This window comes from Aquarana catesbeiana, linkage group LG09, assembly GCF_042186555.1.
Source record: "Aquarana catesbeiana isolate 2022-GZ linkage group LG09, ASM4218655v1, whole genome shotgun sequence".
In the NCBI taxonomy this organism is placed as follows: Eukaryota; Metazoa; Chordata; class Amphibia; order Anura; family Ranidae; genus Aquarana; species Aquarana catesbeiana.
The window spans coordinates 131,301,453-131,313,648 of record NC_133332.1 but is presented as its reverse complement, the minus strand read 5'-3'; positions in this window follow the sequence as shown (position 1 = coordinate 131,313,648).

Sequence of the window (12,196 nt, the reverse complement as noted above, 5' to 3'; positions counted from 1 at the left end):
AGGTTTTTGAGAAATCTTCCAGGAGGTTGAAAATGACATATTATGCAACTGGAAATAAGGCAGGGAAATTGTTAGCAGCTCGCTTGCGAGGTCTTATGCCCCGTACACACAGTCGGACTTTGTTCGGACATTCCAACAATGAAATCCTAGGATTTTTTCCGACGGATGTTGGCTCAAACTTGTCTTGCATACACACGGTCACACAAAGTTGTTGGAAAATCAGATCGTTCTAAACGTAAAACACGTACGTCGGGACTATAAACGGGGCAGTGGCCAATAGCTTTCATCTCTTTATTTATTCTGAGCATGCGTGGCACTTTGTCCGTCGGATTTGTGTACACACAATCGGAATTTCCGACAACGGATTTTGTTGTCGGAAAATTTTATATCCTGCTCTCAAACTTTGTGTGTCGGAAAATCCGATGGAAAATGTGCGATGGAGCCTACACATGGTCAGAATTTCCGACAACAAGGTCCTATCACACATTTTCCATCGGGAAATCCGACCGTGTGTACAGGGCATATGACATAAAACCAAACTTCCCTACATTATTCATCCAGAAAATCAGACTAAATTATACCACCCCCAGGCAATAGCAGATGCCTTCAGCACCTATTATGGGTCTCTATATAATCTAAAAAAAGATTTGCACCTAACCCAACCTTTACCTGCCACTATCTCTGAATTCCTTAGCAAAATAGATCTCCCTCATCTTACAGAAACCCAAATTGATGCACTGAACTCCCCTTTCACGACACAAGAGGTGTCCCGAATGATCGACTCACTACCCAAAAATAAATATCCTGGACCTGATGGTTTTACAGGCGAATATTTCCAAACATTTAAAGAAATATTAGCTCCTAGACTTACTGAGATATTTAACGAGCTGCCTCCACTTCCTCATTTCCCTCTGAGATGTTAAAAGCAATGATCGTAGCATTACCGAAGCCAGGGAAGGAACCAGATACCCCACAAAATTTTCGCCCGATATAATTACTAAATAACGACCTAAAATTGTATGCCAAACTAATAGCCAGTAGAATAGTTGATCTCCTCCCATCTTTAATTCACCCAGACCAATCTGGTTTCACCAAAGGACGCCAAACTGCAGATGCAACCAGGCGCCTGATTAATCTTATACACACGGCCAACAGCACTGGAACGCCTTCTCTGCTCCTTGCTTTGGATGCAGAGAAGGCATTCGATAGGATCCACTGGACATATTTAGAACAAGTTTTGGCTAAGTTTGGTTTTAAAGGCCAAATGTATCAAGCTATTATGGCACTTTATACTACGCCATCAGCACAGGTTTATATTTCAGGTATGCTCTCCACCCCATTCGATATAACAAATGGGACGCGCCAAGGGTGCCCATTATCCCCACTAATTTTTAACCTATTAATGGAACCTTTGGCAGCATATATACGCCAACACCCCAAAATAAAGGGATTAACAATCGGGAGCAGAATGCACACCATCAGCCTGTTTGCTGATGATATAATTTTAATTCTTTCAGATGTACAGGCTTCCCTGGCTTTGGTTCATAGTGCTTTACATTTATTTAACGCTATATCTTACTATAAAGTCAATGAAACCAAATCCTATCTATTGGGAGTGGGTCTTTCCGAAAAAGTGAAACAAAACATTAATTCTAACTTCCCGTACAGATGGAAAGAAAAAGGAATTGCATACCTAGGGATCACTCTAACATCTAAAATCTCAGAATTAGCTAAAGAAAACTACACCCCATTTTTGGACTCCCTGAAACACAAACTAGACAGGCTGCAAAGGTTTGAGCTTTCCTGGACAGAAAGACTGGCAGCATTTAAAATGCAAATACTACCACAATTCCTCTATTTATTTAGAACCCTGCCTATACCCGTCCCTCAATCCTTTTTCCGACAAGCACAATCCACAATAGACAGGTATTTGTGGGCAGGTAAAAAAGCACGTTGTGCCTTCAACAAACTTATCAAACTTAAACAGATGGGGGGGATAGGACATGTTTCTATAAAAGATTACTATGTGGCTACTATACTAACCCAAGTGAAGAACTGGTTTCCTCAACACGCCACCACACTATGGACTGACCTAGAGAGCACACAAATCAAAGGGGGGAACCTATATAACTACCTAATTTCCAGCCCATATCAGTTTACCAAATCATCGATGTGTGCACCTACCATACAGGCTTCTATTGAAACCTGGCAATACTTACTTACAAATATAACTCTAGAGGACCCACAAACTCTTCTAAAATTCCCGATCACAGCCTTAGAACAAGTTATACCTGACATGTCATTAACAAATTGGTGCACCGGCAAAATACTCCTCTTAGAGGACCTTTTTATAGGACAGAAACTGAAAACATTCAGAACATTACGGATTGAATACTCCATACCAGCCTCCGAGATCTACAAATATATCCAACTATCCCATCTATTAGACAAAAAAGGTAACAATCTTCTTACCCATCTACCTTGGAAAATAGCTCTTTTTTTACACGGCCGCCAAATCGATTCTTAAAGACACATCATTTCTATATAAATACCTACAGGATAAACAATCCTTTAGTAAAACTACCAATATTATAGCGTGGGAAAGGGATTTTGAGAGGAACTACACAGAGGAACAGTGGAAGAAAGCTTTCAGGGTTACATATAAATCCACAAGAAGTGCTAACCTTTGGGAATTGTACCACAAGATCCTATTGAGGTGGTATCTTACCCCTTACCGTATGTCAAAATTTGTAACTGGAGCATCCCCAGATTGCTGGAGAAAATGTGATTACAAAGGTACATTGTTACACGTACTGTGGTCATGCCCTCGCCTTAAACGGTATTGGACCCTCGTGTTCCATACAATAGAACAAGTCACAGGCACTAAAGCTACATATTCCCCAGGTATGGCACTTCTGTCATTGAGAATAGATTTTATACCTGCATCATTGAGAATTGTAGTATCTCACTTGCTTATAGCAGCTAGACTCACCATAGTCAGACATTGGAAGGAGATTGACCCACACCCAATAGCGGAAACCCTATGTATAATGAACACACATAGTGCTTATGAAACACAATTTGCTCGAAGTTGGGGGAATCATAACCAGGTTTCCAAAATATGGAATACATGATCAACATGGTATCCAAAAAACTCAGGTCTCAGTTTCTATGGGAACACTAAATAATACATGACAAAATGATATATACAGCAAGTCTATACATAACGGATGGTCAATAGACATACATTTCAATACTGTGGATATACGTTAAATAGTTTTGTTACTATTCCTTTTTGTTCTATTATTCATATGTTGTCCACACAGGACCTATGGTAAGCAAGTATGACATATACCTATGTTAAGATTGGATGCTAGATTTCACAGGATGCTTTTGGGCTGTGAAATCCTTCCCCCTATTGGACACAGTTAGCTCCCAGAGGGGTGTCTTGGGGTGGAGAGTAACATCCAAGGCATACCTGTTTCGTCAGATGCTGATATCAATAATATGAACATATACAAATAATTATACTTGCTGTAACCTTAACCTTTAAAAGCACAAAATTGAGACAACTTACACTGAATGTACTTTATTTTATCTTTCTGTTCATTATATTTACTCCTTGGAAAAACTCAATAAAGTATTATTGAAATTAAAAAATAAAATAAAAGATCAAGGTTTAATCTGGGTCACTGCCAGAGCTAGTGTTAGGGTCAAAGGTACCAGTCAGGGTCAAAGGTCAGGGTTAAAGGCCAGATATGTTTTAGGTACTTTAGGATAAAAAAAAGCAAAATATGCACTATTGTTTATGGGCTTTACTATGGGTACAGACAACAAATAACATATACATTTGTAGTATTCTTTGGTGGTTATTCATGGTAATAGCAAGAAATCGAGAGCTAATGTAAATAATGATTTGTTTTACTATTTTGAGCCAGTATTCCTTTGATAATAATAAAGAAAAAAATCTGGAAAAATGTGTTACCATTTAACACCAAAAGAAAACCCAGTTTGTCTGGAAAAAAACAAGATATAATTTACTTGGATATGCAAAGTCGTGATATGATGATATGTACAGTTTTACTAATACATGTCAAAGTTGCAAAACTGTGTTCAGGCATTAACATTTGTTTTACCCTCTGTCACTAAGGGATTAATGAAAGGGTATGGGAGAAGTAAAATAGAGTCTGAATACATGGCCAGGATGCTCCAAAGGACTTACAATGAACCTAACAGAAGATTTTCATACACATGGTTGACACCTGACAGCATTAAACAGATGAGCCAGTTGGAAGGCAGATCTGCAACAGGGCACCTGAATAAGAAAGGGCTGCTGTCCAAGCCACAATGATAGTTCCTATTCTGTCCCTCCTTCACAGAAAGGTTTCCCTATGCTAGACCACCTGTCCCTAGCCAGTGGGGGCTCTATTCCTGACCTGACCACTCACAAAATCTGCACCAACCAAAATGGTACAGTGCTATTTATTAGCACATTTATTGATCACACTAAAGTTGGCAGTGAAGGTCAGCCAGGGCAGCAGTGTCCACTTGGACAGCTACCTCCTGATGACACCAATGGAGGCCTAATGGGTTCCCCTTGTTCTCCGTTCTCTAAACATGGTGCCCAGCTAACAGCGTCACCCTTGTAGGGAGGTCAAACTACACTGCCCTACACTCTAATATTTGTAAGAAACCGAAGGCTCCTCAAACTATTACAACAGATTGCTGCTGATCATTACATCATCATTTGAACCAGAGGTTCTCAGCTAATAATATGTGTACCCTTGGGATACTTCTACCGGGTTCAGTTACTTCTGCTCTATATGGTAACAGTATAATCAAAGTTTAAACTTGTCATTGCCACTTTTGTAACTATTACAACAGGGCAGTTAGGGAAAAAGGGGGGAATTTAGGGACTTTTAGGAAGCCATGATCTGGTAAGGTCAAGTATTTCCATCCCTAGGGACTTTGTATGATGTCATGACCTGGTAAGGATATAGACATCCATCCCATCTATATTTAAAGAAAAAAGGGGGGTATATAACTATATACCAGGATTGTGGGACTTTATGTGAAGCATATGACAGCCCAAAGAGTAATAGGATGAATTAAAAGGAATTTTATTACACATAGCATGATACATACATAATCAAAAAATACCAAAAGTAAATTAACATACATAGGTGGTAAGACTGTTGAACACAGTTCAAAGTATATATGCTGGTAGCAATGAAAATATGCATGAATCACATTAAATTGGTAAAAAATAATAACAACATAAGGTAAAAATATTTGTATAGAAATATTTAAAATTCCCAGATTCATCACAGACTAAAGGTGTATACTATTGATAAAAAAGAATATAACCTGCAGGACCTATGGCCTCATTGGCCTGAGAGAGTAAAGAACACATCATAACTAGAAGTTCTAATGACATTCGTGAAGACACGGCACATCAAGAGCTCTACGCGTTTCGTGGCTGAAGCCACTCATCAGGAGCAGGCACGTGTAGTATCTATGGATTAAGAAAAAATTTGAAAAATGAAAAACAAAAACAATTGTAGGAGCAGGGTTAGGGGTGAGGTATCAAACCACCGTAACCAAGACTTACTTGATCAAATTGGGCATGCTGAAGGTGCAATGGCAAGGCCCCACAGACAGTCCGGGAAATAACTCCACACCGGGAGCTGAGGTGGGCAGCCCCACGGACATGGGGAGGGCGACACTACCGGCGGGCACGGCAGCCGAGGACATTCTGAGAGTGAAGGGACAGTGATGAACAAAGAGATGTGACAAACACAGGAGAGAAAAAAGGAAAGAGAAATAGGAAAGGGAGGAAAAAACAAAGAGAGGGGGAAGGAGGAGGGGGGGGGGAGGGGAGGGGGAAAAAAGAGACGGATGGAAGAAAGAAGAGAAAAGAGGGGAGGAGAAACAGGGAAGGGGAAAGAAGGGATTAGTGAGGGGGACAAGGGAAAAAGAAGAAAGAAAAGCAGGGGGAAAGAATCAGGAAAAGAGGGGGGGGGGAAAGGAACTGGAAAAAGAGAAGAGGAAGGGAAAGGGGGGGGGGGGAAGAAAATATGAAGAATAGGGGGAGGGAAGGGAAAAGGGAGGGAGAAAAAGGGAGGGGGGGGAAAGAAGAGGGGAGAAAAAGGGGGGGAGGGGGGTGAGGTGAGGACAAAGAGGCAAGGAGGGAGGTAGGTGAGTGAACAGTGGGGGGTGTTTGTGAATAAGTGAGAAGTGGACAAGTGAAGCCAGATAGGTGTGGTGGTGATGAAACAAAGGGAAATGCCAATATACCTGGTGGGTAGAGGAACCCTATGAAGGGAACCAGAAAGACCAGTGAAACAATCCATGTAGTGGATGGTGTGTGGAGAGCCCCGAGTGCCGTGACCAGCCGGGGAGCGCCCTTAAATACCCCCGCCGCGGGGATGCACACCAATGTCACGCCGTGGGGTGGGGGGAGGAGCGCCAGGCGGCCGCTTCCGGCCAGCGGCACGCAGCACGTTCCCCCATAGCCCACGAGTGTGGTAAACACAGCCTGTGCGCGGCAGCGTCAGAGCGCTGCCCCGGGCACAGCAAGGAAGCGTGACACTGACACACATTGACATCACATCCGCTCCCCCAGGCCGTGGAGGCAGTGGGGGAGGGGGGAAAAAGTGTCCGCAAGGTGTGTCACAGCCCCCGGAGTGAGAGAGAAACCAGACCGTAGGACGGCCCGGCACATCCCCCAGCAGCAGTACCAAGGATAAAGCTAATAAGACAGTTGGAACAATAGCAATTTTTAAAAAAAAAGAGAAATATGGGAATAAAATGGTTACAAAAATAAAATGAATGGAACAGGGGAGACTAAACATAGGTCGTTGGTGGCAGAAAATTTAATATATCTAAACTAGTGGAGCTACATCAGATGCTTCCATCCCTATTTGTATACAAGACTGTTGGGGAAAAAGGGGGGAATTTAGGGACTTTTAGGAAGCCATGATCTGGTAAGGTCAAGTATTTCCATCCCTAGGGACTTTGTATGATGTCATGACCTGGTAAGGACATAGACATCCATCCCATCTATATTTAAAGAAAAAAGGGGGGTATATAACCATATACCAGGATTGTGGGACTTTATGTGAAGCATATGACAGCCCAAAGAGTAATAGGATGAATTAAAAGGAATTTTATTACACATAGCATGATACATACATAATCAAAAAATACCAAAAGTAAATTAACATACATAGGTGGTAAGACTGTTGAACACAGTTCAAAGTATATATGCTGGTAGCAATGAAAATATGCATGAATCACATTAAATTGGTAAAAAATAATAACAACATAAGGTAAAAATATTTGTATAGAAATATTTAAAATTCCCAGATTCATCACAGACTAAAGGTGTATACTATTGATAAAAAAGAATATAACCTGCAGGACCTATGGCCTCATTGGCCTGAGAGAGTACAGAACACATCATAACTAGAAGTTCTAATGACATTCGTGAAGACACGGCACATCAAGAGCTCTACGCGTTTCGTGGCTGAAGCCACTCATCAGGAGCAGGCACGTGTAGTATCTATGGATTAAGAAAAAATTTGAAAAATGAAAAACAAAAACAATTGTAGGAGCAGGGTTAGGGGTGAGGTATCAAACCACCGTAACCAAGACTTACTTGATCAAATTGGGCATGCTGAAGGTGCAATGGCAAGGCCCCACAGACAGTCCGGGAAATAACTCCACACCGGGAGCTGAGGTGGGCAGCCCCACAGACATGGGGAGGGCGACACTACCGGCGGGCACGGCAGCCGAGGACATTCTGAGAGTGAAGGGACAGTGATGAACAAAGAGATGTGACAAACACAGGAGAGAAAAAAGGAAAGAGAAATAGGAAAGGGAGGAAAAAACAAAGAGAGGGGGAAGGAGGAGGGGGGGGAGGGGAGGGGGAAAAAAGAGACGGATGGAAGAAAGAAGAGAAAAGAGGGGAGGAGAAACAGGGAAGGGGAAAGAAGGGATTAGTGAGGGGGACAAGGGAAAAAGAAGAAAGAAAAGCAGGGGGAAAGAATCAGGAAAAGAGGGGGGGGGGAGGAACTGGAAAAAGAGAAGAGGAAGGGAAAGGGGGGGGGGGAAAGAAAATATGAAGAATAGGGGGAGGGAAGGGAAAAGGGAGGGAGAAAAAGGGAGGGGGGGGAAAGAAGAGGGGAGAAAAAGGGGGGGAGGGGGGTGAGGTGAGGACAAAGAGGCAAGGAGGGAGGTAGGTGAGTGAACAGTGGGGGGTGTTTGTGAATAAGTGAGAAGTGGACAAGTGAAGCCAGATAGGTGTGGTGGTGATGAAACAAAGGGAAATGCCAATATACCTGGTGGGTAGAGGAACCCTATGAAGGGAACCAGAAAGACCAGTGAAACAATCCATGTAGTGGATGGTGTGTGGAGAGCCCCGAGTGCCGTGACCAGCCGGGGAGCGCCCTTAAATACCCCCGCCGCGGGGATGCACACCAATGTCACGCCGTGGGGTGGGGGGAGGAGCGCCAGGCGCCAGGCGGCCGCTTCCGGCCAGCGGCACGCAGCACGTTCCCCCATAGCCCACGAGTGTGGTAAACACAGCCTGTGCGCGGCAGCGTCAGAGCGCTGCCCCGCGCACAGCAAGGAAGCGTGACACTGACACACATTGACATCACATCCGCTCCCCCAGGCCGTGGAGGCAGTGGGGGAGGGGGGAAAAAGTGTCCGCAAGGTGTGTCACAGCCCCCGGAGTGAGAGAGAAACCAGACCGTAGGACGGCCCGGCACATCCCCCAGCAGCAGTACCAAGGATAAAGCTAATAAGACAGTTGGAACAATAGCAATTTTTAAAAAAAAAGAGAAATATGGGAATAAAATGGTTACAAAAATAAAATGAATGGAACAGGGGAGACTAAACATAGGTCGTTGGTGGCAGAAAATTTAATATATCTAAACTAGTGGAGCTACATCAGATGCTTCCATCCCTATTTGTATACAAGACTGTTGGGGAAAAAGGGGGGAATTTAGGGACTTTTAGGAAGCCATGATCTGGTAAGGTCAAGTATTTCCATCCCTAGGGACTTTGTATGATGTCATGACCTGGTAAGGACATAGACATCCATCCCATCTATATTTAAAGAAAAAAGGGGGGTATATAACCATATACCAGGATTGTGGGACTTTATGTGAAGCATATGACAGCCCAAAGAGTAATAGGATGAATTAAAAGGAATTTTATTACACATAGCATGATACATACATAATCAAAAAATACCAAAAGTAAATTAACATACATAGGTGGTAAGACTGTTGAACACAGTTCAAAGTATATATGCTGGTAGCAATGAAAATATGCATGAATCACATTAAATTGGTAAAAAATAATAACAACATAAGGTAAAAATATTTGTATAGAAATATTTAAAATTCCCAGATTCATCACAGACTAAAGGTGTATACTATTGATAAAAAAGAATATAACCTGCAGGACCTATGGCCTCATTGGCCTGAGAGAGTACAGAACACATCATAACTAGAAGTTCTAATGACATTCGTGAAGACACGGCACATCAAGAGCTCTACGCGTTTCGTGGCTGAAGCCACTCATCAGGAGCAGGCACGTGTAGTATCTATGGATTAAGAAAAAATTTGAAAAATGAAAAACAAAAACAATTGTAGGAGCAGGGTTAGGGGTGAGGTATCAAACCACCGTAACCAAGACTTACTTGATCAAATTGGGCATGCTGAAGGTGCAATGGCAAGGCCCCACAGACAGTCCGGGAAATAACTCCACACTGGGAGCTGAGGTGGGCAGCCCCACGGACATGGGGAGGGCGACACTACCGGCGGGCACGGCAGCCGAGGACATTCTGAGAGTGAAGGGACAGTGATGAACAAAGAGATGTGACAAACACAGGAGAGAAAAAAGGAAAGAGAAATAGGAAAGGGAGGAAAAAACAAAGAGAGGGGGAAGGAGGAGGGGGGGGGAGGGGAGGGGGAAAAAAGAGACGGATGGAAGAAAGAAGAGAAAATAGGGGAGGAGAAACAGGGAAGGGGAAAGAAGGGATTAGTGAGGGGGACAAGGGAAAAAGAAGAAAGAAAAGCAGGGGAAAGAATCAGGAAAAGAGGGGGGGGGGGAAGGAACTGGAAAAAGAGAAGAGGAAGGGAAAGGGGGGGGGGGAAGAAAATATGAAGAATAGGGGGAGGGAAGGGAAAAGGGAGGGAGAAAAAGGGAGGGGGGGGAAAGAAGAGGGGAGAAAAAGGGGGGGAGGGGGGTGAGGTGAGGACAAAGAGGCAAGGAGGGAGGTAGGTGAGTGAACAGTGGGGGGTGTTTGTGAATAAGTGAGAAGTGGACAAGTGAAGCCAGATAGGTGTGGTGGTGATGAAACAAAGGGAAATGCCAATATACCTGGTGGGTAGAGGAACCCTATGAAGGGAACCAGAAAGACCAGTGAAACAATCCATGTAGTGGATGGTGTGTGGAGAGCCCCGAGTGCCGTGACCAGCCGGGGAGCGCCCTTAAATACCCCCGCCGCGGGGATGCACACCAATGTCACGCCGTGGGGTGGGGGGAGGAGCGCCAGGCGCCAGGCGGCCGCTTCCGGCCAGCGGCACGCAGCACGTTCCCCCATAGCCCACGAGTGTGGTAAACACAGCCTGTGCGCGGCAGCGTCAGAGCGCTGCCCCGGGCACAGCAAGGAAGCGTGACACTGACACACATTGACATCACATCCGCTCCCCCAGGCCGTGGAGGCAGTGGGGGAGGGGGAAAAAGTGTCCGCAAGGTGTGTCACAGCCCCCGGAGTGAGAGAGAAACCAGACCGTAGGACGGCCCGGCACATCCCCCAGCAGCAGTACCAAGGATAAAGCTAATAAGACAGTTGGAACAATAGCAATTTAAAAAAAAAAAGAGAAATATGGGCAGTTAGGCTAAAAATAAAAGTATTGCTGCAGGTTTGCTCTAAACAAAAGCAAAGGGCTTCAGTCGTTTTTGCAGATATAATCTTCCACATAACAATAAAACGGCATCCCCTAGGCTCTCCCTCATGGTCCCTAGACTCACTTGGACACTTCATGAGCCTGCAACCAATTCAGAGCTATTTATGGTGGAGAGCAGGAGTTCTCTGGTATCCTCTACATTATTAACACATATGCTACACTTGTTAGGTAAGCACACATACACAAGGGGGTAGGAAGAAAAATAATTTTAGTGCTATTATTTTAGTTTTACACTAAATTGTTGGAGATGTTGTGTTTGCATGCACTAAAATATCATTTTTAGTGAATTGTTTTATTTATAATCATGGGTAGTACAAACACAGAAATTACAGCTTCTTTCTTTCAGAAAATAAATGGTGGGGATATGGTCATTAGGGATGAGCTGAACAGGTTGGCACCAGAACAGGCAAAAAATTTATGCGAACATGCGAACACCGTTAAAGTCTATAGGACACGAACATGAAAAATCAAAAGTGCTAATTTTAAAGGCTTATTTGCAAGTTATTGTCATAAAAAGTGTATGGGGACCCCGTACTGCCCCAGGGGACATGTATCAATGCAAAAAAACTTTTAAAAACGACAGTTTTTTCAGGAGCAATGATTTTAATAATGGGTCCCCTTAGTCTGCCTGTAAAGTAGCACATCTTTCCAATGTTTATTACAGTCCTGCAGCTAAATGACATTTCTAAAGGAAAAAATGTCATTTAAAATTGCTCACGGCTGTAATGTATTGTCGGCTCCCATCAATATAGATAAAAAAATTGGAAAAAAATGGTGTGATAGCCTTTCAGGTTTGGTATGGATTTTAAGGGGAACACCGCGCCAGTTTTTTAAAAAAAATGGCATAGGGTCCCCCCCCCCGAAATCTATACCAGACCTTTTATCCGAGCATGCAACCTGGCAGGTCAAGATGGGGGGATGAGCGAGCGCCCCTCCGAACCTTGAACTGGTGACCCCACTCCCTCTGATGTCTCATGATGTCAGAAGGGGCGGGGCCAACCAGTTATGTCACTGGGTGGCCCAGCCCTTGCCTAAATAACAGCTGCCACAGCCAAGAGACAGCAGTCGACGGGATGCCTCCCATCAAGGCGGAGCTTTTTTTTTCTATTTTTCGGGTCCATTTTTTTTTAATAAAGGAATTGTCAAAAACTGTTATACACAGTCTACACAGTCTACACTGCCTGCACTGACTGAATATAGAGTCTACACTG